This window comes from Chiloscyllium punctatum, chromosome 17, assembly GCF_047496795.1.
Source record: "Chiloscyllium punctatum isolate Juve2018m chromosome 17, sChiPun1.3, whole genome shotgun sequence".
Taxonomy (NCBI): Eukaryota; Metazoa; Chordata; class Chondrichthyes; order Orectolobiformes; family Hemiscylliidae; genus Chiloscyllium; species Chiloscyllium punctatum.
The window spans coordinates 8,165,059-8,189,910 of NC_092755.1; positions in this window are offsets into that span (position 1 = coordinate 8,165,059).

Here is a 24,852-nt window from a genome sequence, read left to right on the forward strand (position 1 = left end):
AGGGGGAGATTGGTGTCTGTGATTGTGGGGCTGGTTTACATTAGACAGGGGAAGATTGGTGTCACTGACTGTGGGGCTGGTTTATATCAGACAGGGTGAGATTGGCGTCACTGACTGTGGGGCTGGTTTATATCAGACAGGGGGAGATTGGTGTCAGGGACCGTGGTCTGGCTTATGTCAGGCAAGGGGAGATTGGTGTCAGTGACTGTGGGGCTGGTTTATGTCAGACATGGGGAGATTGGTGTCATTGACTGTGGGGCAGGTTTATATCAGACAGGGGGAGATTGGTGTCAGTGAGTGTGTGGTGGTTTATATCAGACAGGGGGAGATTGGTGTCAGTGACTGTGGGGCTGGTTTATATTAGACAAGGGGAGATTGGTGTCACTGACTGTGGGGCTGGTTTATTTCAGACAGGGGGAGATTGGTGTCCGTAACTGTGGGTCTGGTTTATACCAGACAGGGGGAGATTGGTGTCAGTAACTGTGGGGCAGTTTCATATCAGACCGGGGGACATTGGTGTCACTGACTGTGGTGCTGGTTTATATCAGGCAGGGGGAGATTGGTGTCAGTGACTGTGGGGTGGTTTATATCAGACAGGGGGAGATTGGTATCAGGGACTCTGGGGCTGGTTTATATCAGACAGGGGGAGATTGGTGTCAGGGACTGTGGGGCTGGTTTATATCAGACAGGGGGTGATTGGTGTCAGTGACTGTGGTGCTGGTTTATATCAGACACGTGGAAATTGGTGTCAATGACTATGGTGCTGGTTTATCTTGACAGGGGGAAAATGGTGTCACTGACTGTGGGGCTGGTTTGTGGCAGACAGGGAGAGATTGGTGTCAGTAACTGTGGGGCTGGTTTATATCAGACAGGGGGAGATTGGTGTCAGGGACCGTGGTCTGGCTTATGTCAGGCAAGGGGAGATTGGTGTCAGTGACTGTGGGGTGGTTGATATCAGACAGGGGACATTGGTGTCAGTGACTGTGGGGCTAGTATATATCAGACAGGGGAGATTGGTGTCAGGGACTGTAAGTCTGTTTATATTTGACAGGCAGAGATTGGTGTCAGTGACTTTGCGGCTGGTTTATGTCAGACAGGGGGAGATTGGTGTCAGTGACTGTGGGTCTGGTTTATGTCAGACAGGGGGAGATTGGTGCCTGTGACTCTGGGGCTGGTTTATCTTGACAGGGGGAGATTGGTGTCACTGACTGTGGGGCTGGTTTATGTCAAGACAGGGAGAGATTGGTGTCAGTGACTGTGGGGCTGGTTTATATCAGACAGGGGGAGATTGGTGTCAGGGACTGTTGGTCAGGTTTCTGTCAGACAGGGGGAGATTGGTGTCAGTGACTGTGGGGCTAGTTTATATCAGACAGGGGGAGATTGGTGTCAGTGACTGTGGGGCTAGTATATATCAGACAGGGGAGATTGGTGTCAGGGACTGTAAGTCTGTTTATATTTGACAGGCAGAGATTGGTGTCAGTGACTTTGCGGCTGGTTTATATCGGACAGGGGGAGATTGGTGTCAGGCACTGTTGGTCAGGTTTATGTCAGACAGGGGGAGATTGGTGTCAGTGACTGTGGGTCTGGTTTATGTCAGACAGGGGGAGATTGGTGTCTGTGACTCTGGGGCTGGTTTATATCAGACACGTGGAAATTGGTGTCAATGACTATGGTGCTGGTTTATCTTGACAGGGGGAGATTGGTGTCACTGACTGTGGGGCTGGTTTATGTCAGACAGGGAGATATTGGTGTCAGTGACTGTGGGGCTGGTTTATATCAGACAGGGGGAGATTGGTGTCAGTTACGGTGGGGTGGTTTATATCAGACAGGGGGAGATTGGTGTCAGTGACTGTGGGGCTAGTTTATATCAGACAGGGGGAGATTGGTGTCAGTGACTGTGGGGCTGGTTTATATCAGACAGGGGGAGATTGGTATCAGGGACTGTGGGGTTGGTTTATATCAGACAGGGGGAGATTGGTGTCAGGGACTGTGGGGCTGGTTTATATCAGACACGTGGAAATTGGTGTCAATGACTATAGTGCTGGTTTATCTTGACAGGGGGAGATTGGTGTCACTGACTATGGGGCTGGTTAATGTCAGACAGGGAGAGATTGTTGTCAGTGACTGTGGGGCTGGTTTATGTCAGACAGGGGCAGATTGGTGTCAGTGACTGTGGGGTGGTTTATATCAGACAGGGGGAGATTGGTGTCAGTGACTATGCGGCTGGTTTATGTCAGACAAGGGGAGATTGGTATCACTGACTGTGGGGCTGGTTTATATCAGACAGGGGGAGATTGGTGTCAGTGACTGTGGGTCTGGTTTATATCAGACAGGGGGAGATTGGTGTCACTGACTGTGGGGCTGGTTTATATCAGACAGGGGGAGATTGGTGTCAGTAACTGTGGGGCTGGTTTATATCAGACAAGGGGAGATTGGTGTCAGTGACTCTGGGGCTGGTTTATATCACACAAGTGGAAATTGGTGTCAATGACTATGGTGCTGGTTTATCTTGAGAGGGGGAGATTGGTGTCACTGTCTGTGGGGCTGGTTTATGTCAGACAGGGAGATATTGGTGTCAGTGACTGTGGTGCTGGTTTATATCAGACAGGGGGAGATTGGTGTCAGTGACTGTGGGGTGGTTTATATCAGACAGGGGGTGATTGGTGTCAGTGACTGTGCGGCTGGTTTATGTCAGACAAGGAGAGATTGGTGTCAATGACTGTGGGGCTAGTTTATATCAGACAGGGGGAGATTGGTGTCAGTGCCTGTTGGGCTAGTTTATATCAGACAGGGGGAGATTGGTGTCAGTGACTGTGGGGCTAGTTTATATCAGACAAGGAGAGATTGGTGTCACTGACTGTGGGGCTGGTTTATGTCAGACGTGATGAGATTGGTGTCACTGACTGTGGGGCTGGTTTATATCAGACAGGGGGAGATTGGTGTAAGTGACTGTGGGGCTAGTTTATATCAGACAGGGGGAGATTGGTGTCAGTGCCTGTTGGGCTCGTTTATATCAGACAGGGGGAGATTGGTGTCAGTGACTGTGGGGCTAGTTTATATCAGACAGGGGGAGATTGGTGACAGGGACTGTAAGTCTGTTTATATTTGACAGGCAGAGATTGGTGTCAGTGACTGTGCGGCTGGTTTCTATCAGACAGGGGGAGATTGGTGTCAGGGACTGTTGGTCAGGTTTATGTCAGACGGGGGAGATTGGTGTCAGTGACTGTGGGGCTAGTTTATATCAGACAGGGGGAGATTGGTGTCAGTGACTGTGGGGCTAGTTTATATCAGACAGTGGAGATTGGTGTCAGGGACTGTCAGTCTGTTTATATTTGACAGGCAGAGATTGGTGTCAGTGACTGTGCGGCTGGTTTATATCAGACAGGGGGAGATTGGTGTCAGGCACTGTTGGTCAGATTTATATCAGACAGGGGGAGATTGGTGTCAGTGACTGTGGGGCTGGTTTATATCAGACACGTGGAAATTGGTGTCAATGACTATGGTGCTGGTTTATCTTGACAGGGGGAGATTGGTGTCACTGACTGTGGGGCTGGTTTATGTCAAGACAGGGAGAGATTGGTGTCAGTGACTGTGGGGCTGGTTTCTATCAGACAGGGGGAGATTGGTGTCAGGGACCGTGGTCTGGCTTATGTCAGGCAAGGGGAGATTGGTGTCAGTGTATGTGGGGCAGGTTTATATCAGACAGGGGGAGATTGGTGTCACTGACTGTGGTGTGGTTTATATCAGACAGGGGACATTGGTGTCACTGACTTTGGGACAGGTTTATATCAGACAGGGAGGGATTGGTGTCACTGACTGTGGTGCTGGTTTATATCAGACGTGGGGAGATTGGCGTCACTGACTGTGGGGTGGTTTATATCAGACAGGGGGTGATTGGTGTCAGTGACTATTGTGCTGGTTTATATCAGACAGGTGGAAATTGGTGTCAATGACTATGTTGCTGGTTTATCTTGACAGGGGGAGATTGGTGTCACTGACAATGGGGCTGGTTTATGTCAGACAGGGGGAGATTGGTGTCAGTGACTGTGGGGCTGGTTTATATCAGACAGGGGGAGATTGGTGTCAGGGACCGTGGTCTGGCTTATGTCAGGCAAGGGGAGATTGGTGTCAGTGACTGTGGGGTGGTTTATATCAGACAGGGGGAGATTGGTGTCAGGGACTGTGGGGCTGGTTTATATCAGTCAGGGGGAGAATGGTGTCAGTGACTGTGGTGCTGGTTTATATCAGACGGGGCAGATTGGTGTCAGTGACTGTGGGGTGGTTTATATCAGACAGGGGGGGATTGGTGTCAGTGAATGTGGTGCTGGTTTATATCAGACAGAGTGAGATTGGTGTCAGTGTCTGCGGGGTGGTTTAAATCAGACAGGCGGAGATTGGTGTCAGGGACTGTTGGGCTGGTTTATATTAGACAGGGGGAGATTGGCGTCAGGGACCGTGGTCTGGCTTATGTCAGGCAAGGGGAGATTGGTGTCAGTGACTGTGGGGTGGTTTATATCAGACAGGGGCAGATTGATGTCAGTGACTGTGGGGTGGTTTATATCAGACAGGGGGAGATTGGTGTCAGTGACTGTGGGTCTGGTTTATATCAGACAGGGGGAGATTGGTGTCCGTGACTGTGGGTCTGGTTTATGTCAGACAGGGGGAGATTGGTGTCAATGACTATGGTGCTGGTTTATCTTGACAGGGGGAGATTGGTGTCACTGACTGTGGGGCTGGTTTATGTCAGACAGGGAGATATTGGTGTCAGTGACTGTGGGGCTGGTTTATATCAGACAGGGGGAGATTGGTGTCAGTTACTGTGGGGTGGTTTATATCAGACAGGGGGAGATTGGTGTCAGTGACTGTGGGGCTAGTTTATATCAGACAGGGGGAGATTGGTGTCAGTGACTGTGGGGCTGGTTTATATCAGACAGGGGGAGATTGGTATCAGGGACTGTGGGGTTGGTTTATATCAGACAGGGGGAGATTGGTGTCAGGGACTGTGGGGCTGGTTTATATCAGACACGTGGAAATTGGTGTCAATGACTATGGTGCTGGTTTATCTTGACAGGGGGAGATTGGTGTCACTGACTGTGGGGCTGGTTTATGTCAAGACAGGGAGAGATTGGTGTCAGTGACTGTGGGGCTGGTTTATATCAGACAGGGGGAGATTGGTGTCAGGGACTGTTGGTCAGGTTTCTGTCAGACAGGGGGAGATTGGTGTCAGTGACTGTGGGGCTAGTTTATATCAGACAGGGGGAGATTGGTGTCAGTGACTGTGGGGCTAGTATATATCAGACAGGGGAGATTGGTGTCAGGGACTGTAAGTCTGTTTATATTTGACAGGCAGAGATTGGTGTCAGTGACTTTGCGGCTGGTTTATATCAGACAGGGGGAGATTGGTGTCAGGCACTGTTGGTCAGGTTTATGTCAGACAGGGGGAGATTGGTGTCAGTGACTGTGGGTCTGGTTTATGTCAGACAGGGGGAGATTGGTGTCTGTGACTCTGGGGCTGGTTTATATCAGACACGTGGAAATTGGTGTCAATGACTATGGTGCTGGTTTATCTTGACAGGGGGAGATTGGTGTCACTGACTGTGGGGCTGGTTTATGTCAGACAGGGAGATATTGGTGTCAGTTACTGTGGGGTGGTTTATATCAGACAGGGGGAGATTGGTGTCAGTGACTGTGGGGCTGGTTTATATCAGACAGGGGGAGATTGGTGTCAGGGACCGTTGTCTGGCTTATGTCAGGCAAGGGGAGATTGGTGTCAGTGTGTGTGGGGCAGGTTGAGATCAGACAGGGGGAGATTGGTGTCACTGACTGTGGTGTGGTTTATATCAGACAGGGGGGGATTGGTGTCACTGACTGTGGTGCTGGTTTATATCAGACGGGGGGAGATTGGCGTCACTGACTGTGGGGTGGTTTATATCAGACAGGGGGTGATTGGTGTCAGTGACTATTGTGCTGGTTTATATCAGACAGGTGGAAATTGGTGTCAATGACTATGTTGCTGGTTTATCTTGACAGGGGGAGATTGGTGTCACTAACTATGGGGCTGGTTTATGTCAGACAGGGAGAGATTGGTGTCAGTGACTGTGGGGCTGGTTTATATCAGACAGGGGGAGATTGGTGTCAGGGACCGTGGTCTGGCTTATGTCAGGCAAGGGGAGATTGGTGTCAGTGACTGTGGGGTGGTTTATATCAGACAGGGGGAGATTGGTGTCAGGGACTGTGGGGCTGGTTTATATCAGTCAGGGGGAGAATGGTGTCAGTGACTGTGGTGCTGGTTTATATCAGACAGGGGCAGATTGGTGTCAGTGACTGTGGGGTGGTTTATATCAGACAGGGGGGGATTGGTGTCAGTGAATGTGGTGCTGGTTTATATCAGACAGAGGGAGATTGGTGTCAGTGTCTGTGGGGTGGTTTAAATCAGACAGGCGGAGATTGGTGTCAGTGACTGTGGGGCTAGTTTATATCAGACAGGGGGAGATTGGTGTCAGTGACTGTGGGGCTGGTTTATATCAGACAGGGGGAGATTGGTATCAGGGACTGTGGGGCTGGTTTATATCAGACAGGGGGAGATTGGTGTCAGGGACTGTGGGGCTGGTTTATATCAGACACGTGGAAATTGGTGTCAATGACTATGGTGCTGGTTTATCTTGACAGGGGCAGATTGGTGTCAGTGACTGTGGGGTGGTTTATATCAGACAGGGGGAGATTGGTGTCAGTGACTGTGGTGCTGGTTTATATCAGACAGGGGGAGATTGGTGTCAGTGACTATGCGGCTGGTTTATGTCAGACAAGGGGATATTGGTGTCAGTGTCTGTGGGTCTGGTTTATATCAGACAGGGGGAGATTGGTATCACTGACTGTGGGGCTGGTTTATATCAGACAGGGGGAGATTGGTGTCAGGGACTGTGGGTCTGGTTTATATCAGACAGGGGAGATTGGTGTCACTGACTGTGGGGCTGGTTTATATCAGACAGGGGGAGATTGGTGTCAGTTACTGTGGGGCTGGTTTATATCAGACAAGGGGAGATTTGTGTCAGTGACTCTGGGGCTGGTTTTTATCAGACAAGTGGAAATTGGTGTCAATGACTATGGTACTGGTTTATCTTGAGAGGGGGAGATTGGTGTCACTGTCTGTGGGGCTGGTTTATGTCAGACAGGGAGATATTGGTGTCAGTGACTGTGGTGCTGGTTTATATCAGACAGGGGGAGATTGGTGTCAGTGACTGTGGGGTGGTTTATATCAGACAGGGGGAGATTGTTGTCACTGACTGTGGGACTGGTTTATATCTGATGGGGAGATTGGTGTCAGTGAGTGTGGGTCTGGTTGAGATCAGACAGGGGGAGATTGGTGTCAGTTACTGTGGGGCTAGTTTATATCAGACAGGGAGAGATTGGTGTCAGTGACTGTGCGGCTGGTTTATGTCAGACAAGGAGAGATTGGTGTCGATGACTGTGGGGCTAGTTTATATCAGACAGGGGGAGATTGGTGTCAGTGCCTGTTGGGCTAGTTTATATCAGACAGGGGGAGATTGGTGTCAGTGACTGTGGGGCTAGTTTATATCAGACAGGGGGAGATTGATGTCAGGGACTGTTGGTCAGGTTTATGTCAGACAGGGGAGATTCGTGTCAGTGACAGTGGGTCTGGTTTTTCTCAGACAGGGGGAGATTGGTGTCAGTAACTGTGGGTCTGGTTTATATCAGACAGGGGGAAGATTGGTGTAAGGGACCGTGGTCTGGCTTATGTCAGGCAAGGGGAGATTGGTGTCAGTGACTGTGGGGCTGGTTTATATCAGACAGTGGGACATTGCTGTCAGTGACTGTGGTGCTGGTGTATATTAGACAGGGTGAGATTGGTATCAGTGACTCTGGGGCTGGTTTATATCCGACAGGGGGAGATTGCTGTCAGGGACTGTGGGGCTAGTTTATACCAGACAGGGTGAAATTGGTGTCAGGCACTGTGGTCTGGCTTATGTCAGACAGGGGGAGTTTGGTGTCAGGGACTGTGGTCTGGTTGATATCACACAGGGGGAGATTGGTGTCAGTTACTGTGGGGCTAGGTTATATCAGACAGGGGGAGATTGGTGTCTGGGACTATGGGGCTAGTTTACATCAGACAGGGGGAGATTGGTGTCACTGAAGGTGGGGCTGGTTTATATCAGACAGGGGGAGATTGGTGTCACTGAATGTGGGGCTGGTTTGTATCAGACAAGGGAAGCTTGGTGTCAGTGCCTGTGGGGCTGGTTTAGGTCAGAAAAGGGGAGATTGGTGTCAGTGACTGTGGGGCTGGTTTACATCAGAAAAGGGGAGATTGGTGTCAGTGACTGTGGGGCTGGTTTATATCAGACAGGGGGAGATTGGTGTCAGGGACTGTGGTGCTAGATTATATCAGACAAGGGGAGATTGGTGTCAGTGACTGTGGGGCTGGTTTACATCAGAAAAGGGGCGATTGGTGTCAGTGACTGTGGGGCTGGTTTATATCAGAAAACGGGAGATTGGTGTCAGGGACTGTGGGGCTAGTTTATATCTGACAGGGGGAGATTGGTGTCAGTGACTGTCAGACTGGTTTGTATCAGACAGTGGGAGATTGGTGTCACTGAATGTGGGGCTGGCTTTTATCAGACAAGGGGAGATTGGTGTCAGTGACTGTGGGGCTGGTTTATATCAGACAGGGGGAGATCGGTGTTAGTGACTGTGGCGCTGGTTTATATCTGACAGTGGGAGATTGGTGTCACTGACTGTTGGGCTGGTGTATATTAGACAGGGGGAGATTGGTGTCAGTGACTGTGGGTCTGGTTTATTTCAGACAGTGGGAGATTGGTGTCAGTGGCTGTGGGTCTGGTTTATATCAAACAGGGGGATTTTGGCATCAGTGGCTGTGGTGCTCGTTTATGTCAGTTGTGATGAGATTGGTGTCAGTGAGTGTGGCTCTGGTTTATATCAGACAGGGGGAGATTGGTGTCAGTGAGTGTGGGTCTGGTTTATATCAGACAGGGGGAGATTGGTGTCACTGACTGTGGGGCTGGTTTATGTCAGACAGGGGGAGATTGGTGTCACTGACTGTGGGTCTGGTTGAGATCAGACAGGGGGAGATTGGTGTCTGGGACTGTGGGGCTAGTTTATATCAGACAGGGGGAGATTGGTGTCACTGTATGTGGGGCTGGTTTATAACAGACAAGGGGAGATTGTTGTCAGGGACTGTGGGGATGGTTTATATCAGACAGGGGAAGATTGGTGTCAGTGTCTGTGGATCAGGTTTATATCAGAAAGGGGGAGATTGGTGTCAGTGACTGTGGGTCTGTATTATATCAGACAGGGGGAGATTGGTATCAGTCACGGTGGGGCTGGTATATGTCAGACAGGGGGAGATTGGTGTCAGGGACTGTGGGTCTGGTTTATATCAGACAGGGGGAGATTGGTGTCTTACTTCTGTGGTAGGCAAATTAATGGAATGGGTACTGAGGGATAGGATTTATGAGTGTCTGGAAAGACACTGCTTGATTAGCGACAATCAGCACAGAATTGTTAAGGGTAGGTCTTGCCTTACAAGTCTTCTTGAATTCTTCGAGGAGGTGACTAAGCATGTGGATGAGGGTAGAGCAGTGGATGTAGTGTACATGGATTTTAGTCAGGCATTTGATAAGGTTCCCCATGGTAGGCTTATGCGGAAAGTCAGGAGGCATGGGATACAGGGAAATTTGGCCAATTGGATGGAAAACTGGCTAACCGGTCGAAGTCAGAGAGTGGTGGTAGATGGTAAATATTCAGCCTGGAGCCCAGTTACAAGTGGAGTTCCGCAGGGATCAGTTCTGGGTCCTCTGCTGTTTGTAATTTTTATTAATGAATTGGATGAGGGAGTCGAAGGGTGGGTCAGTAAATTTGCAGATGATACGAAGATAGGTGGAGTTGTGGACAGTGAGGAGGGCATTTGTCGTTTGCAAAGGGACTTAGATTGGATGCAGAGCTGGGCTGAGGAGTGGCAGATGGAGTTCAACCCTGCCAAGTGTGAGGTTGTCCATTTTGGAAGAACAAGTAAGAATGCGGAATACAGGGTTAATGGTAGGGTTCTTAGTCAGGTGGAGGAACAGAGGGATCTTGGGGTCTATGTTCATTGATCTTTGAAAGTTGCCACTCAGGTGGATAGAGCTTGTAAGAAGGCCTATGGTGTATTATCGTTCATTAGCAGAGGGATTGAATTCAAGAGTCGTGAAGTGATGTTGCAGCTGTACAGGACTTTGGTTAGGCCACAGTTGGAGTACTGTGTGCAGTTCTGGTCGCCTCACTTTAGGAAAGATGTGGAAGCTTTGGAGAGGGTGCAGAAAAGATTTACCAGGATGTTGCCTGGAATGGAGAATAGGTCGTACGAGGATAGGTTGAGAGTTCTCGGACTTTTCTCGTTGGAACGGCGAAGGATGAGGGGTGACTTGATAGAGGTTTATAAGATGATCAGAGGAATAGATAGAGTAGACAGTCAGAAACTTTTTCCCTGGGTACAACAGAGTGTTACAAGGGGACAGAAATTTAAGGTGAAGGGTGGAAGATTTAGGGGAGATGTCAGGGGTGGGATCTTTACCCAGAGAATGGTAGGGGCATGGAATGCGCTGCCCGTGGGAGTGGTAGAGTCAGAATCATTGGCGACCTTTAAGCGGCATTTGGTTAGGTTCATGGATGGGTGCTTAATCTAGGATAGAAGTTCGGCACAACCTCGTGGGCCGAAGGGCCTGTTCTGTGCTGTATTGTTCTATGTTCTATGTTCTATGGTGTCAGTGACTGTGGGGCTGGTTTATATCAGACAGGGGGAGATTGGTGTCAGTGACTGTGGGGCTGGTTTATATCAGACAGGGGGAGATTGGTGTCAGTGACTGTGGGTTTGGTTTATATCACAGAGGGGGAGATTGGTGTCAGCGACTGTGGGGCTGGTTTATATCAGACAGGGGGAGATTGGTGTTAGGGACTGTGGGGCTGGTTTATATCAGACAGGGGGAGATTGGTGTCAGTGACTGTGGGTCTGGTTTATATCAGACAGGGGGAGATTGGTGTTAGGGACTGTGGGGCTGGTTTATATCAGACAAGGGGAGATTTGTGTCAGGGACTGTGGGTCTGGTTTATATCAGACAGGGTGAGATTGGTGTCAGTGACTGTGGGGCTGGTTTATATCAGACAGGGGGAGATTGGTGTCAGTGACTGTGGTGCTGGTTTATATCCGACAGGGGGAGATTGGTGTCACTGACTGTGGAGCTGGTTTATATCAGACAGGGGGAGATTACTGTCAGTATCTGTGGTGCTGGTTTATATCAGACTGGGGGAGATTGGTGTCAGGGACTGTGGGGATGGTTTATGTCAGAAAGGGGGAGTTTGGTGTCAGTGACTGTGGGTCTGGTTTATGTCAGACAGGGGGAGATTGGTGTCACTGACTTTGGGGTTGGTTTATATGAGACAGGGGGAGATTGGTGTCAGTGTCTGTGAGTCTGGATAATATCAGACTGGGTGAGATTGGTGTCACTGACCGTGGTGCTGGTTTATATCAGACAGGGGGAGATTCGCGTCAGTGGCTGTGGTGCTGGTTTATATCAGACAGGGGGAGATTGGTGTCAGTGACTTTGGGTCTGGTTTATATCAGACACATTGAGATTGGTGTCAGGGACTGTGGGGCGGGTTTATATCAGACTTGGGGATATTAGTGTCACTGTCTGTGGGGCTGGTTTATATCAGACAGGGGGAGATTGGTGTCAGTAACTGTTTGGCTGGTTTATATCACACAGGGGGAGATTGGTGTCACTGTCTGTGGGGCTGGTTTATATCAGACAGGGGGAGATTGGTGTCAGGGACTCTGGGTCTGGTTTATATCATACAGGGGGTGACTGGTGTCAGAGACTATGGGGCTGGATTATATCAGGCAGGGGAGATTGGTGTCAGGGACTGTTTGTCTTGTTTATGTCAGACAGGGGGAGATTGGTGTCAGGGACTGTGGGGCTGGTTTATATCAGACAGGAGGAGATTAGTGTCAGTGACTTTGGGGCTGGTTTTTATCAGACGGGGGAGATTGGTGTCAGTCACGGTGGGGCTGGTTTATGTCAGACAGGGGGAGATTGGTGTCAGTGACTGTCGGGCTGGTTTATATCAGACAGTGGGGAGATTGGTGTCAGTGACTGTGGGGCTGGTTTATATCAGACAGGGGGAGATTGGTGTCAGTCACGGTGGGGCTGGTTTATATCAGACAGGGGGAGATTGGTGTCAGTGAGTGTGGGTCTGGTTTATATCAGACAGGGGGAGATTGGTGTCAGTCACGGTGGGGCTGGTTTATGTCAGACAGGGGGAGATTGGTGTCAGTGACCGTGGGGCTGGTTTATATCAGACAGGGGGAGATTGGTGTCAGTGACTGTGGGGCTGGTTTATATCAGACTTGGGGATATTAGTGTCACTGTCTGTGGGGCAGGTTTATATCAGACAGGGGGAGATTGGTGTCAGTGACTGTGGGGCTGGTTTATATCAGACAGGGCGAGATTGGTGTCAGGGACTGTGGAGCTGATTTATATCAGGCAGGGAGATTGGTGTCAGTGACTGTTGGACTGGATTATGTCCGACAGGGGGAGTTTGGTGTCAGTGAGTGTGGGCCTGGTTTATATCAGACAGGGGGAGATTGGTGTCAGCGACTTTGGGTCTGGTTAAAATCCGACAGGGGGAGACTGGTGTCAGGGACTGTGGGGCTGGTTTATATCAGACAGGGGGAGATTGGTGTCAGTGACTCTGGGGTTGGTTTATATCAGACAGGGGGAGATTGGTGTCAGGGACTGGGTCTGGTTTATATCAGACAGGGGGAGATTGGTGTCACTGACTGTGGGGCTGGTTTATATCAGTCAGGGGGAGATTGATGTCACTGTCTGTGGGGCTGGTTTATATCAGACAGGGGGAGATTGGTGTCACTGTCTGTGGGGCTGGTTTATATCAGACAGGGGGAGATTGGTGTCACTGACTGTGGGGCTGGTTTATATCAGACAGGGGGAGATTGGTGTCACGGACTGTGGGGTTGGTTTGTATCAGACAGGGGGAGATTGGTGTCACGGACTGTGGGGTTGGTTTGTATCAGACTGGAGGAAAATGTTGTCACTGTCTGTGGGGCAGTGTGAAATCAGACATGGGGAGATTTGTGCCTGTGGGGTGGTTTAGATTCGACTGGGGGTGATTGGTGTCAGTGAGTTAAGGGCTGGTTTATATCTGGCAGGAGGAGTTTGCTGTCACTGACTGTGGTGAGGACGTTATAAAGCCAGAAAGGGATCAGTTCCATGTTTTAATTCTCTTTCAAGGCATACTGGGCACTCAAGAGTTAAACATTCCACTGTGAAACAGACTCACTCCAGTATCAATTCCAGAATAGACCGACCATCTCAGTCGGATAACTGAATCTTCGAGAAGGGATCCATTGCAGCCACACATGTGGATTCCTCTGCAGCCTCAGGTCAAGGGATTTGTCCTCCCCAGCCAAGATTGGTAACCTTGACCCCAACCCTGTTAAACTGCCTCCTGCTCCCATTATCTTGCTTCCTTTCCGTATTAGCATAGGGATGGGAATTCCCGGTTGAAAACAGGCAAAACCCTTCCGTTTTAATCTCTTCCCATTGACACATGATCATGAAGATTACGATAATCAGTTGCTGTAATCCATTCACTCACTATCGCAGGACATCGACATTCACCGGGCCTTAAGCAATGTAACGACAATCACCCGTGTGGCTGAGAGCCCTTTTGTATTATTCCCATTAATGTACTGCCTTTGTGTGTCGAGCAGAGATTAGTGGAGAAGTGTCACCACAAGTAGACACACGACTCCATTCAGTGACATGGAGAATCTCACGCTGCACTCCGATAATAAAGTATCTGCTGTTATACTGAACCTTGTGTCGTCTGGATTTGTGGAACAAAATATACATTTAACAGCCTCACAATTCTATATTTGAGTTTTAATTTTCAATCAGGAAGTGTCTGCTTTGCCTTCCCATATCTAACAAACCATCAGATTTCACCTCTACAGCCTCAGATCCTCTCTGTAACCACAAATAAACGCTGAGTGCTGAAGAAATGTAGCAGGTCCAGAAGCATCTGCAGAGAGTGAGAACAGAGTTCAAATCCAGGTCTGACAGTGTCTCAGAATAAAGCTCAATCTTGTGGCACTTCCACATTGACAATTGTTAGTGCCAACACCTCAATGAAAGTCTCTTCATTGTCCTTTTTTTTCGAATTGCAGCGGTCTACAGTGCAGAACAAGTCCCTTCAACCCATTGATTCTGGGCCAGTCAAAAACCACCTTCAAACTATGGTAACTTCATTTCTCAGCCCTCAGCCCATCACCTGGTATAACGTAAAAACAAGGACTGCAGATGCTGGAAACCAGAGTCTAGATTAGTGTGGAAAAGCCCAGCAACTCAGGCAGCATCCGAGGAGCAGGAAAATTGATGTTTCGGGCAAGCAGTACAGACTACAGATTCAAAAACACCAGCAACGGTTCTCCTTCAAGACCTTGTATGTCTTGGCATTGCAAGTGCACTTCTGAATACTTCTTCAATGATTTGAGAGCTTCTGTCTGCAATACCCTTCCGGCATTGAATTCAGTTTCTCACCACCCTCTGGGTGAAGGCCTTTTTCCTTCATTACACAGACCATGAGTATAGGAGTGAGGACATCATGTTGAGGTTGGACAGGCCTCTTCTAGAATACTGTGTCCAATTCTGGTCTCCCTGTTAAAGGAGGGGTATTGTTAAACTGTACAGAAAATATTTACAAGATGTTGCCAGGACTGGAGGGTTTGAGTTATATGGAAAGGAGCTTGAAGGTTGAGGGGCGACCTTACAGAGGTTTACAATATAATAAGGGGCATATATAAGGTGAATGTCAGATGTCTTTTCCCTCAGGTGATAGACTTCAGGGCTTGTATATGAAGAGGAAGGGATTAGAGGGATATGGACCAAGTACTGGTAAATGGGACTAGGATAAGTTCGGATATCCGGTCAGCATGGACAAGTTGGGTCGAAGGGTCTGTTTCTGTGCTGTACGTCTCTATTACTCGATGACATGGTTGAGATGTATAAAATAATGAGAGGTGTTAATAAGGCAGATAGTGAGGAAATTTTCCCCTTGGACTAGAGAGCTTATTCCCCCCTAGACTTCAGGACTAGGGGACATATTTTTAAAGTGGGAGGATAAAGATTTAAAAGGGAAATGAGGGTCAACTTTTTCTACACAGAGAGTGGTTCGTGTGTGAATGAACTTCCAGAGGAGTTAATGGATGCAGGTACAGTTCCAATGTTTAAAAGATATTTGGACAAACAGGAAAGAATTGGAGGGATATGGGCCAGGAGCAGGCGGTGGGATTATGATTAGCATTGACTTGGGGGGAACCAAAAGGTCTGTTTCCGTGCTGTATGACTTTATCACTGACATTCCCCTTAAGTCTCCTGCCCCTTACCTTAAATATCTGCACTGCCTTCCAGTCTTTACAGCATTTGTCTTAACTGGTTCCTCCATCAAGGGGAATATTTCCTGACTGTCTACCCAATCAACACCTCTCATTATTTGATACATCTCAATGATGTCATAGAGTTAGACAGATCTACAACACAGAAACAGATCCTTCAGCTCAACTCGTCCATGCCGACCAGATATCCGAAATTAACCTAGTCCCATTTACCAACACTTGGCCCTCTAATCCCTTCCAATTCAAGTTAAAAATCACACAACATCATGTTATAGTCCAACTGGTTTATTTGGAACCACTAACTTTTGGAACGCTGCTCCTTCCTCAGGTGGTGGTGGAGTTTTCTAATACCCCTCCTGATACCTTTTATATGTTACTAGCCGCGTACTGGCCTGCACTTCCTCTTGCATACACGCACCGCCTGTTGCATGAAAAAGTTGACCCTTAGGACCTTGTAAATCTTTCCCCTCTCACCCTAAACCTATGCCCTCTAGTTCTGGACTACCACACCCCAGGGAAAAGACCTTGTCTATTTACCCTATCCATGCCTCCATGATTTGATAAACGTCTGGAAGGTCACTCCTCAGCCTCCAACACTCCAGGGAAAACAGCTCCAGCCTATTCAGCCTCTCCCTGGAGTTCAAACCCTCCAACCCTGGCAACATGCTTGTCAATCTTTTTTGAACCCTTTCAAATTTCACAACATCCTTTCTACAGGAATCAGAGCAGAATTGCACACAATACTCCAAAGGTGGCCTAACCAATGTCCTGTACAGCCACAACATGATTTCCAAACTCCTTTACTCAATACTCTGACCAATAAGGGAAAGCATACAAAAAGCCTTCTCCACTATCCTATCTACCTGTGACTCCCCTCTCAATCTCTCTGGTCTAAGGAAAACGACCCAATCTTTCCAGTCTCTCTTCATAACTGAAACTCTCCAGCTCAGACAACATCCTTCCAAGTCTCGAGTGCTCGCATATCCCTCCTTAAATGTGGATTCCAGAAATACAGACAACAAGCTAGCTGTCCCCTAGCCAATGTTTTCGATAGTTCTGACAGAACTTCTCAGCTCAAACTCTGTGCTTAACAAGGAAAGGCGAGTTTATCACCTGTCCTGGTGTTTAAGTGACTGGTGGACAGGCACAACAAGCTCCCTCTGATCTTCAGTGCTTCCCAGGGCCCTATAGTTCATCATGTATTCCCTTACCATGTTTGTCCCCTCTATGGTCTAATTCTATCTTCCTCACTCTTTGCCAGCACATTAGTTTTCATATCATCCGTGAACTCACTAATCAATCCTCCAACTTTCAAGTGAAAGTTATTTCTATAAACCTAGAAACTGCGAGGACCCAATATTGGCCTCTGCAAGATCCCACTGGGCACAAGCTTCCAGTTACAGAAGCAATCTCAACCATCACCCTCTGCTTCCTGCCACTCAGCCCATTGTGGATCCAATTTGCCAAATTTCCTTGGATGCCATAGGCTCTTGTCTTTGCCATCAGTGTCCCATGCAGGACCTTATCAAAAGCCCCACTGAATTCCAAGCAGCCTACACCAAATGCATTGCTGTCACCTACACATCTGGCCACCTCTTTGATAAATTCAATCAGGTTGGTCAGATATGACGTTCCTTTAATAAAACCACACCTACTGTTCTTGATTAACCCCTGCCTGCTCCAAATGCAGATTCATTCTGTCCCTAAGTATTCATTCCAACAGTTTCCCCACCGTCAGACTGGCCTGTATATTCCCGGTTTCTCCCTCCTTCCTTCTTGAAGACCTTGTCACATTGGCTGCTTTATATTGATGTCTGCAGCCAAGTGTTAGGTCTCTTGTACAGTTTGGGGCAGGTGGAAAGGGACAGTGGTAGCATCTTTACCTCTGAGCTAGGAGATCCAGGTTCAAGTCCCACCTGGTCCAGAGGAATATCATACCATTACTGAACAGGTCGGTTGAGAAACCATCTCCAAGGTGTTTTTGATCTACCTGGAATTGTTTCCTCCTCTCCTGAAATGACTTAGTTAATCCTGAATAGAAATTCCAACAATACTTCTGCACCTGAATGGCACTATCTCTTCTCAATCTAATGTTGCTTGTTCCTTCCATCCCAACCTCTTCTGGGAGCTTTACAACATTCACTTTATCCCAGTTAAGTGAGTTTTTCAGCTTTTAAAAACTTTCACATTTGTATCTTTGCCAGTTTTTTGAAAATCAAGGACCATTCAACCTGAAATAACAGCATGAGTTTATTTTCTTGGATACACAATATAACCTTACACACACACACACACACACATGGTTGAGGTTTTGATGGAGAGATGATATCTCCCAGGACTGAACCCTGATCTCGGATGATGACCTCTGCAGGGAGACAGACATCAACTGCAAATGACTTCTTGGATCTTCCTGTGCAGCATCCCTTCCATCGACAGCATTGGTCTGTTTGGGTGCCTGCTTTTCTAAACCGTGTCCAAGCAATAAGTGATGATAGATTCATAACAGTTTTCCTCCAATCCATGTTTAAGGCATGTGTTTGTGTTATTTTTCACTGGGTGTTGATCTAATCTTCTAAAATGGGGAGTGGCTTCCATCTCAGATGACCAAACCAGCGTGCCTTGGGGACCCTGAGGAAATGATTAGGGAAGTGTATCTGTACCATTCCACCTTCTGCACCCTATACCGCCAGATAGTGCTCCCTCAGTACCTCAGAAAGCATCTCCTCAATGTGTTTATCCCCAAAGAACCTCGTCAAAACATTCATGTCCTCAACACGTCAGAAAGCAAACCTGTTGCCCCCTTGGACTATGTTCATCCCCAAACCTGTTCTCCCTGTGATGACCCACAGCCACCCCCAAGATTAGAGGCCAGGGCCCGGAACATTATTTGAGTCTCTGGATTGATCATAGAATGTGGAAGCAGGCCATCCGGCTTATTAGGTTCACATTGACCCTCGGCAGAGCAGCCCATTCCCCCCCCCCCACCCCCCCCCACCCAACCCATCCCTGGATCCCGTCATTTCCTCTGGCTAACCCACCTAGCCTGCACATCCTTGGACAGTGAGAGGGAACTGGAGCAGCAGGAGGCTGACACGGGGAGAATGTGCCAACTGCACACAGACAGTCGCCCGAGGCTGGAATCGAACCCAGGTGGGGTGAGGCAACACTGAGCCCCCGTGACAATCCCACCATCTCCTCCCCGTTGATGACCGTTTGATGTCTATACCCGGGGAGTATCTAACTTGTCTAGCATTTATTTAAGAAAGATTAGGGAAAAGGGCAATGCCTCCACAAGCTCAAGATGCTTGATCCCCCTCAAAAAAATATTTATATCAATATCAAAAAGAGACTTGATTCACAAAAAAAACTTTACGTACAAACATAGTCACTAAAGTTCGCATTTCAAGTGACCATCCTCAAAACGGTCTGTTCTGAAGGAACCTTCCCGCAGAAATCACTGGATTGAAAGGTGAACTCTCTCTCTCTGTCTCTTTCTCCCTCTCCCCTCAGAGATGCTGCCGGACATGCTTAGCTCCTTCAGCAATCTCTGTATTGATGTTTCAGGTCTCCAGCGCGTCCGTACAGATTGTTTTTAGTGTTGAAATCTCAAGCTTGCTCTATTAAAGGGATTGAATTCCTCCCCCATAAAGGGGGAGGGTGGGGGGCAGTTACCTCAGCTAACAGGTTCGTGATGCCAACGTTGTTGGCTCAATCTCTATCATGGAGGAGAAAGTGAGGACTGCAGATGCTGGAGAGCAAGCATCTTGAGCTTGTGGAGGCATTGCCCTTTTCCCGTATCTTTCTTAAATAAATGTTAGACAAGTTAGATACTCCCCGGGTATAAACATCAAACTGTCATCAACGGGGAGGAGATGGTGGGATTGTCACGGGGGCTCAGTGTTGCCTCACCCCACCCGGGTTCGCAGCAGGTCAGGCAGCATCCACGGAGCAGGAGAGTCGACGTTTCGGACATGAGCCCTTCTTTAGGAGTGAGGAAAGTGTGCCAAGCAGGCTAAGATAAAAGGTAGGGGGGAGGGACTTGGGGGAGGGGTGTTGGGAATGCGATAGGTGGAAGGAGGTTAAAGTGAGGGTGATAGGCCGGAGAGGGGGTGGGGCGGAGAGGTCAGGAAGAAGATTGCAGGTCAAGAAGGTGGTGCTGAGTCCGAGGGTTGGTACTGAGATAAGGTGGGGAGAGGGGTAATGAGGAAGCTGGAGAAATCTGCATTCATCCCTTGTGGTTGAAGGGTTCCTAGGCGGAAGATGAGGCGCTCTTCCTCCACCCGTCGTGTTGCTATGGTCTGGCGATGGAAGAGTCCAAGGCCCTACATATCCTTGGTGGAGTGGGAGGGGGAGTTAAAGTGTTCAGGGTGGTTGGGTTGGTTGGTGTGGGTGTGCCAGAGGTGTTCTCTGAAACGTTCCGCAAGTAGGCGGCCTGTCTCCCCAATATAGAGGAGGCCACATCGGGTGCAGTGGAGGCAGTAAATGATGTGTGTGGAGGTGCAGGTGAGTTTGTGGTGTATTTGGAAGGATCCCTTTGGGGCCTTGGTGGGAAGTGAGGGGGTAAGTGTGGGCGCAAGTTTTGCATGTCTTGCGGTTGCAGGGGAAGGTGCTGGGAGTGGAGGTTGGGTTGGTGGGGTTTGGGAACCTGACGAGGGAATCGCGGAGGGAGTGGTCTTTTCAGAACGCTGATAGGGGTGTGGAGGGAAATATATCCTTGGTGGTGGGGTCTGTTTGGAGGTGGCGGAAATGATGATGGATGCTGCGATGTATATGGAGGTTGGTGGGGTGGTAGGTGAGGACCAGTGGGGTTCTGTCCTGGTGGCGATTGGAGCACCACACACTGTCAGACACTGAGGGAGTGTGCACTCAGAGGGTTAGTGCTGAGGGATCACTGCGCTGTCAGAGGGTCAGTACTGAGGGGCTGCTGCATTGCCAGAGGGTGAGTACTGAGGGATCACCGCACTATTGGACAGTCAGTAGTGAGGGACTGCTGCATTACCAGAGGGCCATTTCTGAGGAGTACTACACTGTCAAAGGGTCAGGACTGAGGGAGCACCACACTGTCAGAGGTTTAGTACTGAGGGAGTGCCGCACTGTCAGAGGGTCAGTACTGAGGGAGCACCACACTGTCAGAGGATTAGTACTGAGGGAGTGCCGCACTGTCAGAGGGTCAGTACTGAGGGAGCACCACACTGTCAGAGGTTCAATCTAGAGGGAATGCCGCACTGTCTGAAGCTCTGTACTCTGAGAGCACTGCACCATCAGAGGGTCAGGACTGAGCGAGCACTACACTGTCAAACTGTCAGAACTGAGGGAGCGTGCATTATCAAAAGGTCAGTACTGAGGGAGTGCTACATAGTGAGAGCGTCAGTTCTGAGTGAGAACTATTTCAGAGGGTCAGTACAGAGAGAGTGCTGCACTATCAGAGAGTCAATACCGAGAGAGTGCTGCACTGTCAGAGGGTCAGTACTGAGGGCTGCTGCACTGTCAGAGAGTCAGTACTGAGGGAGCACCACACTGTCAGAGGTTCAGTCGAGAGGGCAAGCCACACTATCAGTGGATCTGCACTAAGAGAGCACTGCACCATCAGAGGATCAGTACTGGGGGATGCCTCATTGCCAGAGGGTCAGTACTGAGGGAGTGCTGCACTGTCAGAGGGTCAGTACTGAGGGAGTGCTGGACTATCAGAGGGTCAGTACTGAGGGAGAGCTGTACTGTCAGATGGTCAGTACTGAGGGAGTGCTGGACTGTCAGATGGTCAGTACTGAGGGAGTGCTGGACTATCAGAGGTGCAGGACCGAGGCAGAGGGTCAGTACTGAGGGAGTGCTACACTGTCAATGGGTCAGTACTGAAGGAGTACTACACTGTCAATGAGTCAAACCTGAGGGAGTGCTGTACTGCCAGAGTGTCAGTTCTGACAGAGTGCTGTACTGTCAGAGGTTTTGTCCTGAGATTGAGCCACACTGTCAGAGGGCCAGTACTGAGGGTGCGCTGCATTGTTGGAATGTCAGTACTGAGGGATTGCCACACTATCAGAGGGTCAGTATAGGGCCACTTCCACACTGTCAGAGGGTAAGTACTGAGGAAGTGCATCACTATCAGAGAATCAGTGTGGAGGGAGTGCAGCATTGTCAGAGGATCAGTGTGGAGGGAGTGCTGCATTGTCAGAGGATCAGTGTGGAGGGAGTGCTGCATTGTCAGAGAGTCAGGACAGAGGGATTGCTGTGCAGTGAGAGTGTCAGGAATGATGAAGTGCGCACTCTCTGACAGTCAGTACTAATGGATGGCCATGCTGTCAGAGTGTCGCACTGTGAGAGGGTTACTACTGAGGGAGCGCTGCACTGTGAAAGGGTTAGAACTGAGGGAGCACCGCACTCTGAGGGGATTAGTACTGAGGGATCACCGCGCTGTGAGGGGGTCAGTACTGAGGGAGCGTCACGCTATGGACTGCTGTATTGCCAGAGGGTCAGTACTGAGAGAGTGATGTACTGTCAAAGGGTCATTACTGAGGGAGCGCTACACGGTCAGTGTGTCAGTTCTGAGGGAGTGTTGTTTCAGAGGGTCAGTACTGAGGGAGTGCTGCACTGCCAAAGGGTCAGTGCCGAGGGAGTGCTACATTGCCAAAGGGTCAGTACTGAGGCATTGCTGGACTATCAGAAGTGCAGGACTGAGGCAGTGCCGCACTGTCAGAGTGTCAGTACTGAGGGAGTTCTGCTCTGTCGGAGGGTCAGTACCGAGGGAGTGCCACATTGTCGGAGGGTCAGTACTGAGGGAATGCCACACTGTAGAAGTGTCAGTACAAAGAGAGTGCTGCAGAGTCAGAGGGCCAGTACTGAGGGAATACTGTTGTGTTAGAGTGTCATTTCTGAGGGAGTGCTGCAGTGTCAAAGGAGCAGTGCTGAGGGAGAGCTGCACTGTCAGAGGTCAGTACTGAGTGATCGCAGCATTGTCAGAGGGTCAGTACTGAGGGATTGCAGCACCATCAGGGGCGCACGGCCAAAGGGCATTTGCACTGTTAGAGCGTAAGTTCTGAGGGAGTACTGAACGATCAGAGGATGCACCACACTGTCTGAAATTCAGTATGAAGGTGCGCCACACTATGGGAGGGTCAGTATAGGTGCAATGCCACAGTGTCAGAGGGTCAGTACTGAGGGAGTGCTGCACTGTCAGACGGTCAGGACTAAGGGAGTGCTGCACTGTGAGTGTGTCAGTATGGAGGGAGTGCTGCAGTGTCGTAGGAACAGTACTGAGGGAGTGTTGCACTGTCAGAGGGCCAGTCCTGAGGGAGTGCTGCACTGTGAGAGGGTCAGTACTGAGGGAGTGCCGCACTGTCAGACGGTCAGGGCTGAGGGAGTGCTGCACTGTGAGTGGGTCAGTATGGAGGGAGTGCTGCAGTGTCGTAGGAACAGTACTGAGGGAGTGTTGCACTGTCAGAGGGCCAGTACTGAGGGAGTGCTGCACTGTGAGAGGGTCAGTACTGAGGGAGTGCCGCACTGTCAGACGGTCAGGGCTGAGGGAGTGCTGCACTGTGAGTGGGTCAGTATGGAGGGAGTGCTGCAGTGTCGTAGGAACAGTACTGAGGGAGTGCTGCACTGTCAGAGGGTCAGTAATGAGGGATTGCCGCAATGTCAGAGGGTCAATGTGGGGGCAGTGCTGCACTGTCAGAAGGTCAGTACTGAGGGAGCTCTGCATTGTCAGAAGGTCAGTACTGAGGGAGTGCCACACTGTCAGAGGGTCATTACTGAGGGAGTGCTGCACTGTCAGAGGGTCATTACTGAGGGAGTGCTGCACTGTCAGTGCATCAGTCTGGGGGATACCTGCATTGTAAGAGAGTCAGTACTGAGTGAGTGCCACACTATCAGATGGGCTGAATGGCCTAGTTTCTGCTCCCATGTCTTGTGGCCTAAGAGGAATATCTGAAATTGTTCAGTACATTTCTGCCTCTGCTTCCTACATACCCTGCTCAGCAATGATTCCCACGTCCAGATTCCAGAGACTGTGTTCAAACAGACTGTCTTCATTTGGTTACCACCCTCTTTTCCCAGGGATCGAGTTTTCGTTTCATGTGACTGACCTGTCAGCTCAAAGGGATATTTTCATGCTGCAGGACTGAGGTTTATTCCTCAGCTTCCGTCTGCTCATCCCAAATGAATCCCACGGCCCCACACTCAGTACAGTCGTGTGTTCCTTATTTCTGAGCTTCCCAATGCTAATCCACATCCAGAATGACATCCCACACTCCTCCAAATGGTATCACAGGCTATTTGCCTGGGAGCGAGGAGTGCTAAGAGAGGAAATAAAAATCTGAAAGTACCTTACAGTGACATTAAGGTTGAATTGATAATGAGAGAAAGAGTAGGTGGTGTAACGCAGTGAGAATTTGTGCATGGACCCAGAGGCTACAGTGAATGGATTCATTTTGTCAATGCTCATTGGGACAGGGTTGATATGAAATTGTGAAGATGCTCTGTGATACAATGAAATGAATGAGCATATATAGAGAGAGAGATGGTTCTGAGTGGTCTGGCCTTCTTACAACCCAATAAATCTCCAAAGACGGTGGAAATGTATCTCAGTTTACCGAATGAGGTGATGGAGGAAGTAGCAGGTACACTTGCAAACATTTTGAAATCCCCTCTGGCCACAGGAGTGATGTCGTCGGACTGACCATGTGGTACTGTTATTCAAGAAGGAGCATAGGATATACCAGGTAGCTACAGGCCAGTCAGGCTAATATCGTGGGTGGCGCGTCTGTTGGAAGCAATTTTGGGAGATAGAATTAATCAGCATTTAAAGAGACTGGAGTTCATGAAGAACAGTCAGAATGGTTGTGTTAAGGGGAGGGTCAGGTCTGACCAATGGGATTGCTCTTTTTAAGGAGGTGACCCCGTGTGTAAATAAGGGCAATACTTTCCTGTCGCCTGCTTGGAGGTCAGTAAGGCTTTTATCAGGACCCATACTGGAAACTGATAGTGAACATAAAAACTCAAGATCCAAGGAATTTGGCGCAGAATGCTGAGTGGCAGGAAGCAGACAGTGATGGCCCAGTTAGAAATCTCTGTCTGTTCATGTCTCACTGTTGGGGTCTTGCTGATGTGGTTGACAGAAAAGATTTAGATTTGAATGGTGGAGGGTTAATCATTGGTTCATGAATGATATGAAGATTGGTTGGGTGATAAATACTGAGGATGATATCCTTAGATTACAGAAGGATGGAGATGGCCTTGTCAGATGGACTGATCAGTGGCAATGGGTGAGGTGCCTGAAGACTGGAGGGTGATTAATGATGGGCCATTATTGAAGTAAGGCTGCAAGGAACAGCCATTGAACTATGGAGCTGTGAGCCTGATGGCAGTGGAGGGTAAGCTGT